Below are 11,303 nucleotides of genomic sequence, written 5' to 3'. Positions count from 1 at the left end.
ATATAGAAAAGCTTCTTTGAGATCCTAGAAAGCTTGCAAACTTCTTCCAGAAGGCTTCTCAGCAAACCTATGGTCAAAGACTTGGAATGATCCAGCGAAGCATCCAATGCAGTTTTCTTTCACTTCTAACGCAGGGCAAAATCAGCACACAAGGTGCTGAACAAATTAATGGAGGACAGATCTAGCAATGGCTTTTGCTAGTCATAACAGCTGAGACAGAAACTCCCTTGATCAGAGATGAGCTCCATGGTTCTGGTGGTCCGATGCTGGGCAGACAAAAGGTGCTACCGTTCTCAGGCCATCTTTGTCTGCCTCACAGATCCCTCTACCCAGCCCACAAGGCCAAGATTTAGCTCAGGACTGCAGCTTAAATGAATTTGCATGGAGCAAGTTGGAATTCTCCAGCAAAATACTTCAATTTGTGTCTGCTCAAAAATCAGACACACACAAAAATCAGACATATTCTCCAAAGCTTAATGTTCTCAGCATTACCAGTTTTAAGTTGTGCAAGACATATGATTGTTTTTTTTTTAAAAAAAGGCATGTTAGCCTGGTTAGCTCAGTTGGTTAGAGCATGGTGCTAATAATGCCAATGTCGCAGGTTCGATCCCCGTATGGGACAGCTGCATTGCAGGGAGTTGGACTAGATGAGCCTCAGGGTCCCTTCCAACCCTACAATCTATGATTCTATGTGTAAGAGGACCATGTTTGCGCCAGAATCGCTGTCTGTGGACAAATGCCGGCCTGAAAGCGAGATGAGCGTTGCACCCCATAGTCGCCTTTGACTGGACTTAACTGTCCAGGGGTCCTTTACCTTTTTTACCTTTTTACTAGTATCCTTAAATTTGACTAAGATTTAAAAGATTGAAGTGTTTTTAATGGAATATTCCAAAAAGGAAAGTCTCTGAAGTGAAACTTGAAAATGCTCAAAATTCAAAATATCACTTTTTTAAAAAATCATTTTATAAACAAAAAACAGAGCAACAACATGTCAGACAAGCACTTGAGAAATCAAAAAGTCTTTATTAACATTTAACATGCAATTAAAGCTTCCAAATAATACTGAGAGTTGTCATTTATCCCCTGAAGTGCCTAGTGTCCTTCATAAACTACAGTTCCCAAGAGTCTTTGAAGGGAGGAATGTGATTTAAATGTGTGGTACATTCACAGCCTGGATAAACTATATTTCAAATGGAATAATTGAGGTGACCTGGAGGGCTTCACTGGAGAAGTAGTTCCATAGCTGTAGCACCAACACTGAGAAAGCACCAGCCTGGTTACCAAGAGAACTAACCATAAGGAATTTAGTAAAGGTTCTTGAGATGTCTATTATTGGGCCAATTCTAGTTTAAAGTTGCAAGCTGTAATGTCACCCTGGAGTCTTCTGTAGAAATTTTTAAAAATATGGATTTGTGCATGATATTTCCTCATGGGAAATATCCATGAAAATGTGTCTACATGAAAAGTTCAGCTTCTGTTGTGTTGCTTCAAATGTCATTCTCCAACATTGGCTAACTGAAACAGGCATGCAGCTGCAGACAAACATAGCTGTCCTTGTTACAGGCTTCCCACACACCATAAATCAGAAGGTCTTGTGAAGAGGCAATCTTCCCTACAGTGTGAAGAGTTGGAAAGGTGTGAGAGAGAGAAAGAGAGAAACTGACCATCATAGGTTTTCTTCTGTTGGACATACAGCATTAAAAGTCTATAGTTCTATACTGTAAAAGAAAAGCTGCCATTTGGTGGATCATTCCTCTGCACAAATGGAAATACAGAGTTTGTAGTCATGTCAATAAAAGATCTGTATGGAAACTGTTGTTATAGTTGTTATAGTTGAGCTGCTGGTCCTAATGGTCACACATCTTTTCTCATCAGTGTTATGAACCATATTGATTCACGTGCCTTAAGAATGTCAGGTGCAAAATGTTTGCAGACAGCCCCATCCACACTGCCCAACTAAAGGATTTGGGTGTAAGCTGCTACAGCCCCAGTGCTTTTCAAGGGGAATTGAAGGCCTCAAATCCAAAGCCTTTCACTTAAAAAGGATTGTGGACTGGGCCGAGAATATAAAGGTGTGTGCTTATGCGTCCATATTCATCTATATTAAGAGGCACTGACTAGCATTTTTCTCTTACTGGGGATCTACTGCAGCTGATTTTTTAAAAAAATGTTAAAGATTTTCCCCTAAATGTTAAGGAGATGGAACCATGAGGACTAGAACCATTTTTAAATGCAGCTAAAATGTGAAGGAGTGCTGCAGGAGACTCTTGAGAGTGCAAGAAGATCAAACCTATCTATTCTGAAGGAAATCAGCCCTGAGTGCTCACTGGAAGGACAGATCCTGAATCTGAGGCTCCAATACTTTGGCCACCTCATGAGAAGAGAAGACTCCCTGGAAAAGACCCTGATGTTGGGAAAGATTGAGGACACAAGGAGAAGGGGACGGCAGAGGACAAGATGGTTGGACAGTGTTCTCGAAGCTACGAACATGAGTCTGACCAAACTGCGGGAGGCAGTGCAAGACAGGAGTGCCTGGCATGCTCTGGTCCATGGGGTCATGAAGAGTTGGACATGACTAAACGACTAAACAACAAAATGGGGAAATGAGAGGTGTCTCTTAATCAAAAATATTCCTCGTTTCCCTGATTTCATTTGCAAGATTCACACATGTGTGTTGTGTTGTGCCTTAAATGGCTGTGGTGCCATTATCCACCTTCAGCCTTTTGAGAAATCTAGGCAAATGCAATAATCTAAGCAAATGCAAAAATAATGTTGCACATACCTTAGCTTGTGGCAGCTCCTTGAGTGAGTGTAAAGCTAATATTTCTAATTATGGGTGGAGGAAGGACAGAGGAAGAAAAATCTGTGGGGAGATGTTTCTGATCATAGCTTAGTTCACTCAGGGAGAGCCCAAAACAGTTGACACCTGCAGAGGAACCTCCTGGAGGCAACCCAGACTCCCAAATGAACATATATGCCTGAACAAACAAACAAACAAACAAACAAAACCAACAGCAAATCTGGGGGTTTAAGGTGCACTTTCTAATTAAGCTTAAGCGCATTACGCTAATGAATTCATCAGTTACACACAAGCGATATTGCTGTGCCTTTAAATATCTGCTTGTGGGGGGGGGGGGAAGCTGTAGAAGCCTAATATTGTTCATCCTCGGTTCATTCTGGACAATGCGAACGCCTCGGGATAGCTGGCCTTTTCTTCTCCCTCTCTTCCCATAGGGATGCTCCACCTGCGCGCTTGCAGATGGAGATCTGGTGCTGGGTCAGTAAAAAATAGTAAAATGTAAAAAAGCACGTGGATGATTCGTTTACCACGAGACATGACAGATCCTACGCTGGTTGAAAGGGTTCTGTCCGACCTCAACACCATAGCAGCCAAGTTTTCCCTTTTCTCGCGAGGAAGCCTATTCAGCATAAGGGAAAATCCCTTTAAAAAAGGGATAACTTGGCAGCTATGCTCAACACTTCCAAGGATGCCATCGGGCTGGGGGTGTCAGCAGGCCAAATCAAGGAGGAGGAGGAGGAGGAGGAGGAGGAGGAGGAGGAGGAGGAGGAGGAGGAGGAGGAGGGAGACAGAGAGATTTCATACCTAAATTCGCGGGCCATGATGTATCCGAAACGTGAAAACCTCCACATTCCCACCCACCCCGTCTTATATACGCACAACATACACTCTTATCTACAATTGATTATTAACCAGAGCTGTTTTTGCTTTACACGGGAAGCTTGGGTGAGTGGGGGGAGAGACAAGCACAGCAGAACACGTCGGTTGCTTACACAGGTTTTGAAATGTACAAAGGCAGCAAAAAGTGAAACCTTCCTTCCCGCCCTGAGATCCCCTCCCCCCCCATTTTCCCCTGTTCTCCCCTTTCCCCACCTCCCATTATCAGATCTTGGGAGACGCAAAAATGTCTCTTTAGGAACAAGTTCCTGTTCCAATCAGAACACACGACACACTGCAGACTCTCTCTCTCTCTCTCTCTCTCTCTCTCTCTCTCTCTCTCTCTCTCTCTCTCTCTCTCTCTCTCTCTCTCTCTCTCTCTCTGTGTGTGTGTGTGTGTGTGTGTGTGTGTGTGTGTGTTATCTAAATGGAATGCGTGTAGGTAAGTAACAGGTTAGCAAATACAGAGGTGTGCAAGGAGGGAAGGCGCGATAAGTACTGAGTTTCATCATCAACACATTTCAAACCACGTTCCACTCAGCTGAAGGAAACAGATTCCCCCCTCCCTCGACGTGATTTTCAGCTTCGGGGTGTTCTTAATTGTTCCTTTATTTTTATAGACTTTCGCCTTGATCCTGACTCAGCACGTGGTCTGGGCAGTGAAATGAGCTTCCCAGTAATTCTTGTTAAGCGCCTCTGCAAAATACGGTAAGCTGCCTCGTCAAGGCACCGAGATCTACAGGTACGTCTCCGCTGGAACTAATGTGGGAGACAACTTTGCGCGTTGGGAGCTAACCGGTTGCATAGGAACGGAGAACGTACTGAGTCAGACAATTGGCCTATTATCAAGCTCAGTATTGTCCACACGGACCGGCAGAGGCTCTCCAGGATTTCGGGCAAGGCGACGTGCCCAGCCCTTCCTGAAGATGCTGGGAGTTGGATACTGGACCTTCTGCACGCCAAGCAGATGCTCTGCCGCTGAGCCACGTCTCCTCTCCAATTTACTGAGACATGATTGCCACGTCCCTCCGAATTTTCAAAGGGGTGGGGAGTCAGAAAGAATAGGAAGCTGAAGAAGCAAGGAGACGTTTTGCATTGATCCTAAACACTTTTTTCTAAATAAGGAGGAGGGTTCGAGGGACTGTGCTCATTCACACAGCCTCGTTCTCCTTACGCGCACCCGCAAGCGCATCCGCGCACACGGATCTATGCGATGAAATCCATTAGCCTTTTTTGACCTTTCCAGGGTGAAACCAAAGTGGTGGTTTCAAGATCTGTACACTTCCTTTAGGAATTCAAAAATTAAAATAAAAAATAAAAGTCACCCTTTACTAATCTGAAACTTGGACTTAGTCTCAAATTCGCTGGGTTTAACCTGGACGGTGCCCTACAGAAGATTTAGATAGAATCATAGAACTGTAGAGGTGGAAGAGATCCCAAGGGTCATTCTAGTCCACCCCCCTGCGATGCAGGAATCTCAGCTAAAGCATAGATAGATAGATAGATAGATAGATAGATAGATAGATAGATAGATAGATAGATAGATAGATGATAGATAGATAGATAGATAGATAGATAGATAGATAGATAGATAGATAGATAGATAGATAGATAGATAGAAAGGTATAGATAATCCGGAATTTAATCACCATCAACTGGGACTCCGGAGTAAGGGGCGCTTTAATCCTGTCTTTTGCTCTCTTTTAGAATTGCCTGCGTTTCTTTCTCGAAGGCCAGGCGCTCGTTTACTTCGGAGTCTTGCCTGGTTAATTGTTTATTGAACCTCTTTACTGGGGACGTGTGCGGAGACCAGAGTACCACGCACACCTCTCCTGCGTCCCAGCCATGTCGGCAGCTAGAGCATCCACAGATGGTCCGGCTGCGTTACTTAGGTGCAAGCTCTTTCGCGAGAACTTTCTGGCCAGCAACAAGTGACGCTGAGGATCGAGCCTTGCCTGTCCCATATCGCATTCTCCCTCGGATCCGGCTTCGCTCTTTGCCACCGCCAGTGAACCAGATTCAAACCGGGGTCATCCCGTGCGCTTTCACGATGAAACTCAGACGGGTTTCACATTTCGGTCGAACAGGGCTGTGGATCAGGTCGCTAAGCGAAAGGCTTCTGGTAGCGCCCAATGTACAGCTCCAACCTCGTAAAAGGGATTTAGACTGCAATCCTTAATCCACTATTAAATCCTTAATCCATTTACTGAATCCACTACTGAATCCTTAATCCACTTCTCAAGGTAGTGGGACTTACTTCCGAGGAAACATGCACAACCTTGCTTTTCACGGCAGCTCCTCAATTTTAGCAAATCTTTCTTATCCCAGTGAAATCAGTGGGGTTGGCTTCCACCAGATGTATTATTTTCCATCTGTGTGGTCTTTCCAAGTAAGGGCAATATCTGCTGGGAAATTCTCCTGCGCAAGCACCTTTACAATGAATTTGCTCCTGCTTTCTTGCAGCTTCCATGGGGGGTGAATCGAGCAGCGGGGAAGAGGGAGAGGACTAGGTGTCTTAAATCCTCTATGTGTTCATTTGATTATAGGATGCGTTTAACCATGCTTAACTTCCTTGGAAATAAGTTCGAATAAAGCCCAGATCCTAAACTTATTCCACTTGGAAGTAAATCTCAAGTGTGACGTGTGTAGAAATCCCCAGAGTCCACGTTCACAATCAGGGTGCGATCCCCACCACATTAAATTCTGCGGCCAAACTCTCCCTCTTCCTCTCTCTCTCTCTCCGTCATTGTAAATAGCTCTGGATTCGCCAGAGTGAGCACAAGCGGATCGCTTTGAAGCGATTGCATTGCGATGGATCTTAAACTCGCGCCTAACTCTCCCATTGTGCTTAATTTTGACCGGCTGGATTGTGCACGACGTACCGTATTTGGGATTCTGGGGTTCCCTTAAATTCAGGTACTTCTGCTTAACTGGTTTATGGCGACTCTGCATTCCCTGTCCGTCTCTATTTCTGACCAGAGAATAGTCCTTCCTGCTCATCACGTATCCTGCTACTGATGAAAACTTTAGCGACCTTAAATAAATAAATAAACTCGCCCACTAAACTAAACCAGCCTTTAAATACGAAAAAAATCGACGGAGCGCCTGAGCTCCGCTTTTTAACAAACCCGCGCTTTTTGCTTTGATTTTGTCCCACATGATAGCACGTTTTGTAGGATGTCTCTTAAACTGTTAATGGGGAGAGATAAAAATGGCTATTAAAGGGGGGGAAGCGGGGCGGGGGTGGTGGTGTGGGAAAGACTCCTTTGGTAGCTGCCTGGATAGTTTATGAGGACCGAAAAGGGCTCAGAGAAATGCCCACGGAGGCGCGTTCGTTCCGGGGTAGAAAGAAAAAACAGGGAAGAAAGTGATTGCTCGCGGTGGGTGGGTGGATTGGGGGCAGGAATCAAAGATTAAGCAAAGCAGCAAAATTTTCTCCTAGGGAAACATCCGCTCAGCCTTTTTCCCGCAGCCTTTCAGAGTCTCCACCTCGCAAAAGGATTAAGTAACAGACTCTATTGTTAAAGAAGAGCAAGTTAATGCAAGGATCGCGCTCTAATATTAGCTTGCACAGGGTGGGGAAAGAGGTTGGATGCGCGGAAAGGGGTGTCCGGGGGGGGGGAAGAGGCTCTCCTCCCATGGACCCTTGGGTCAACAGGATCCTTGCTGGGGGAGATTACCCCACATCCAAAAAAACAACAACCCTGTTTCTGAGGTTGCAGACTCTTCTGCCCCCCTAAGCAAGGGAATAATGGAGGGAGCGCGCGCCTTGCACTGTATTCCACATAATGCGCATTCCATATAAAGTGCCGCGTGAGCGAAAACGGCAGAGCATCCGCGATGCCTCGCCAACGAAAGGGACTTCGGTGGGGATTGCAACCCGCCCTTCCTTCTCCAGAAACGTGCAGCGAGGTGCGTTGAATTATAAATGCTTAAACCGGATGCAGGGGAGAGAGAGAGGGAGGGAGAGAGAGAGAGAACCACTCTCACTCTCTCCATCATAATCATAATCATCTCCATAGAAAGTGTGGATAAAATAACTCAGCAATCTGCAAGGGCTGCAGCAGGGGTCCTATGCGGAAGGGCCGCGTGGGGAGGGGGCAGCAGCTTCCTTCAGGTAAGGAGAAGGGATCAGATGGCTTCTTCTTCGGGATGAGGAGCTGCTTCACGGAGCAGTTGTGCCTTGGTTTGATCTCCTCTTTCTGCTTTCCCCCACCTTCGGATGGCGGCAGGCCGCCAACTGCTTACACTGGAGTAGACACCTGGCTCTTTGTATTCCAAAGAAAGGGTGTGTGGGTGTGGGTGTGCAAACACACACACACACCAACCAAAATACTGGTGTAACTGGTGTAGGCCGCAGCTCAGCGGCCCCAATCCAGCGGCCCCGGCTGACGTGGCAAACCTAAACAGAGAGATAAACACGATAGGTTAGGAAGGAAAGCAGTCCCCAGAGTCTCAGTGAGACTTACTTTTGAGTAAGCGCAGTTGGGGATCGCGCTGTGGAAGCCAAACAGTGAAGAAAGATCCGGCAGAAATTTTGCTCCCCCCCCCTTTTAAGCCACAAAATTAAACAACGTCAAAATGTTCAGAGGGTGATTTACTCTCCAGTAAGCGCGGGTGCGCTCCTGTTTATACTTCAACTCCACTGAAATAAGGGCGACCGGACTCACTTTGAAATAAACTTGCTTAGTAGAACGATGCCAGGCTGCTATAGCAAGCTTGCTTCTGGTTTATCTTAAGGCCCCAATTCTAAAGACACCGTTTTACAAACAAGTCCTCCTCGTTTCTGCGGCTTTTACTTCCAGGTAGGTATGCTTAAAATCGGAGGACGGCGGGAAAAACTATCCTGGTTGCGCCGAACTCAAAGGCATTCGATATGAATTAATTTACACGTCTGCTATTACACGTCTGCTCAGAAGCCCATTGAATTGAATGGGGCTTTGTCAATTACAGTTGCAGCCTGAAGCGCGCCTTCGTGCTGGATTGTGGTTATAATGTAACAGCCCGCATTGATTCTATTGCGTTCTACTTTCACGAAATGAATTTGGGCAGGGGGGCAGCCCCAACCCGCTTCTCCCACCCTTCTTCTGTGATTTGAGTAGACCCGGGGATTGAGCGACCCAGGTCAACCGCCCGGCCCCAGCGGAATCCGAACTCAGGACCTCCCGGTGCTTTTAAACCGAGAGCAGTCCATTCATCAGAAAGCAGCATGAGCGATTTCCCTCGGTGCTTGCGCTCTCTTCTGGTTAATGTGCACGTCCTTGTTGATTGCGGGGGGGGGAGGGGCGGCGCGGAGAGATTTCTCTCTCCCTCTCTCTTCCTGGATACGATTGAACGGAACAGGAAAGCAAATCTCAGAGAACTTCAAAAACAAGGAAGGGGAGCCGCGGTTCAAAACTGCAACCCTCTAATTGCTTGGGCGTCTAAGTCCGGATGAATTTTGTTTTACCAGTTACGAGTAACGAGGCAGAGGATGTTTACCGAGGGTTCTTGGGCCAGGCACGTGGAAAGATGCAAAGCAGTATTGATTTTGCCTGGGTGTGTATGTTTTATGGAGAATTGCATGTTCTGCAGATGCCCTCGTTCGTCTAATTTTCTCTCCACACACTTCAAATAGCAAGGAGAGGAGAATCCCTAAATTTTGCAAAACAAACAACAAAAAACCCCACCACAATTCAGCTGCTGCTGTTTGATTTGGGCTACCATAGCACGCAGAAAGCTTCTAACTTTACGCCTGCATCCTCGTCCGCCTGCATATCTCTCTCTCTCTCTCTCTCTCTCTCTCTCTCTCTCTCTCTCTCTCTCTCTCTCTGACACACGAACACACCTCTCTTCCTTCCCGGAGAAACAGATAGAGTTTATTTAGGTGGATACAATATCCTTCTCGCAGAGGCTGGTGGTCACCTGGCCCCACGGAAGCCTCTGTCCTAGCTTTCCAGGGGGCTTTCTTCCCCCGTGCCCTCATCTCCCAGCCTCAGGAGGTTCTTGCAACAGGCTCTCCCCTCAAATCCCACCACCCTCGAGTTCCAGTCCAGCTGATTGCAGTTGAAGAACCCCAGTTCCAAGCGAGCAAATTCAAGGCAATGAGATCCGTTGGCATGCCCTGAAATTCCTTTGGGAAGAGGCCTGCGTGGAAGGCGGAGGTACCGGTAATATAAAGCCAGCGACGGTCACCCTCGTGTTCTTGTAGTGCCTGGGCATCGCATCGTACTTCCATGACAGCTGGAGATTTCTGGGCTAGGATAAACTAAAAAGGAAACTGCACTGAGCTACTATCCTATTCAAAGTTTTGATCGCATTTTTAAAAGAAATGGGGGCGGGGCGAGGAGAGGGTAAAACCTGTGTGCATCAGTAACTAGCATATATCCTCCTCTGAATGAAAAATATCAGAGGTCATAGAACATTTGATCAGTCAGAGGGTGTGTGTGAAATACCCTTTCTGTGAGAAGACGGCAAGTGGGTGAAGAAATAACCCAACAGTCTTTGGTGGAAAAGGATCACTTGGATTTAAAACGCCGAGGTCCTCCCGATACAGATTTCACTTCGGTTGCCCCTGCCGTTTCTGTTCCTCATCCATACCGGTAGATGCTTTCGTCAAATTCGCCTCCTGCTCTGATCATTTCCCCCTCTCCTTTACAGATGGATGCTATACTCCATATGACCACTTGGGGTCGCGCTTTATGCCTGTTTGGGGCAGAGCTGCTGAAAAGAGAAAGAAGAGCGAGCGAGCACCTTAATCTCCCTTAATCGTTACAAAATGTTCAAACAAAAACAGTGGTCCAAAAAAAGAAAGAAGAAATCTTGCAAAATGTGTTCTTGCATGCAGTCACTCGCGGAGAAAGGGAAATCACAGGCCTATTCCAGGAGTGAAATGGAGAGTTCTAGTTCCTCCCTGCCCCCCCCCGTCCTGTAGAACTCATCCACCACTGCAAGGATGCTCTTTTTTAAAAATGATCTCTAACTTGGGATCTCGCTCCCCCGCTCCATATAATAAAGGCAGCTAGTCGAGGCCGTGCAAAACATGTCTGCAACCCCCTTCCTTCCCATCCTGCAATATGCATGCATGCACGCGCACACACCTCACCCGGGCTTTGCCATCTCTTCCTTGTGCAATAAACCCCATCTCTTTCCTAGGCACCATAAAAACAGGGGGAAAGTTACAGCCCTTTATTGGCACTTTCTCTTATTCCCCCTCCCCCGCGAAGCAATTCTTTTTTTGTTCCCTTTCCTATAATGGGACGGTGCGTGTGACGGGCTGGTGGGGGATTTATTAATTAAGGATAATTAATAAAGGTGTGTGGATCTAGGGCCGGGGGAGGGTGACTCGCAAAGCCATAGAGAGGCGCGGGAAGAAGAACCTGGTGGAGAGATGAAAACATGAAAGGCCCCCCCAAGCCCGGCCGGGAGCTCGGCTGCGCTAGCTGCTTCTCCAGCTGCGAGTCAGCTGACTGGCTGCGAGCTGTCAGCCGGGCTTGGGAGCGCGGGCCCCGCCCCCCGGCTACCCCAGGAACTCCGCGCCCGGGCCGGGGTTGGTCGACGCGCCCCGCCGGCCCCGCCCCTAGCGCCTGAGTGTCAGCCAAGCGAGCGGTATAAGTAGCGAAGAGCTAAGGCGCGCCGAATCACAGCT

General features: G+C 47.1%; 1 non-coding gene across 1 annotated transcript; it reads left to right on the top strand.

Moving 5' to 3' along the window:
• Positions 1-548: 548 nt before the first annotated feature.
• TRNAI-AAU (transfer RNA isoleucine (anticodon AAU)) lies at positions 549-622 on the top strand. Its single transcript has one exon. It is a non-coding gene; the product is annotated as a tRNA-Ile (tRNA).
• The last annotated feature ends 10,681 nt before the right edge of the window (positions 623-11,303 follow it).

This window comes from Zootoca vivipara, chromosome 7 (genome assembly GCF_963506605.1).
Source record: "Zootoca vivipara chromosome 7, rZooViv1.1, whole genome shotgun sequence".
In the NCBI taxonomy this organism is placed as follows: Eukaryota; Metazoa; Chordata; class Lepidosauria; order Squamata; family Lacertidae; genus Zootoca; species Zootoca vivipara.
Note: the sequence above shows the minus strand (reverse complement) of the source record. Positions and strands in the feature narration are given on the sequence as shown.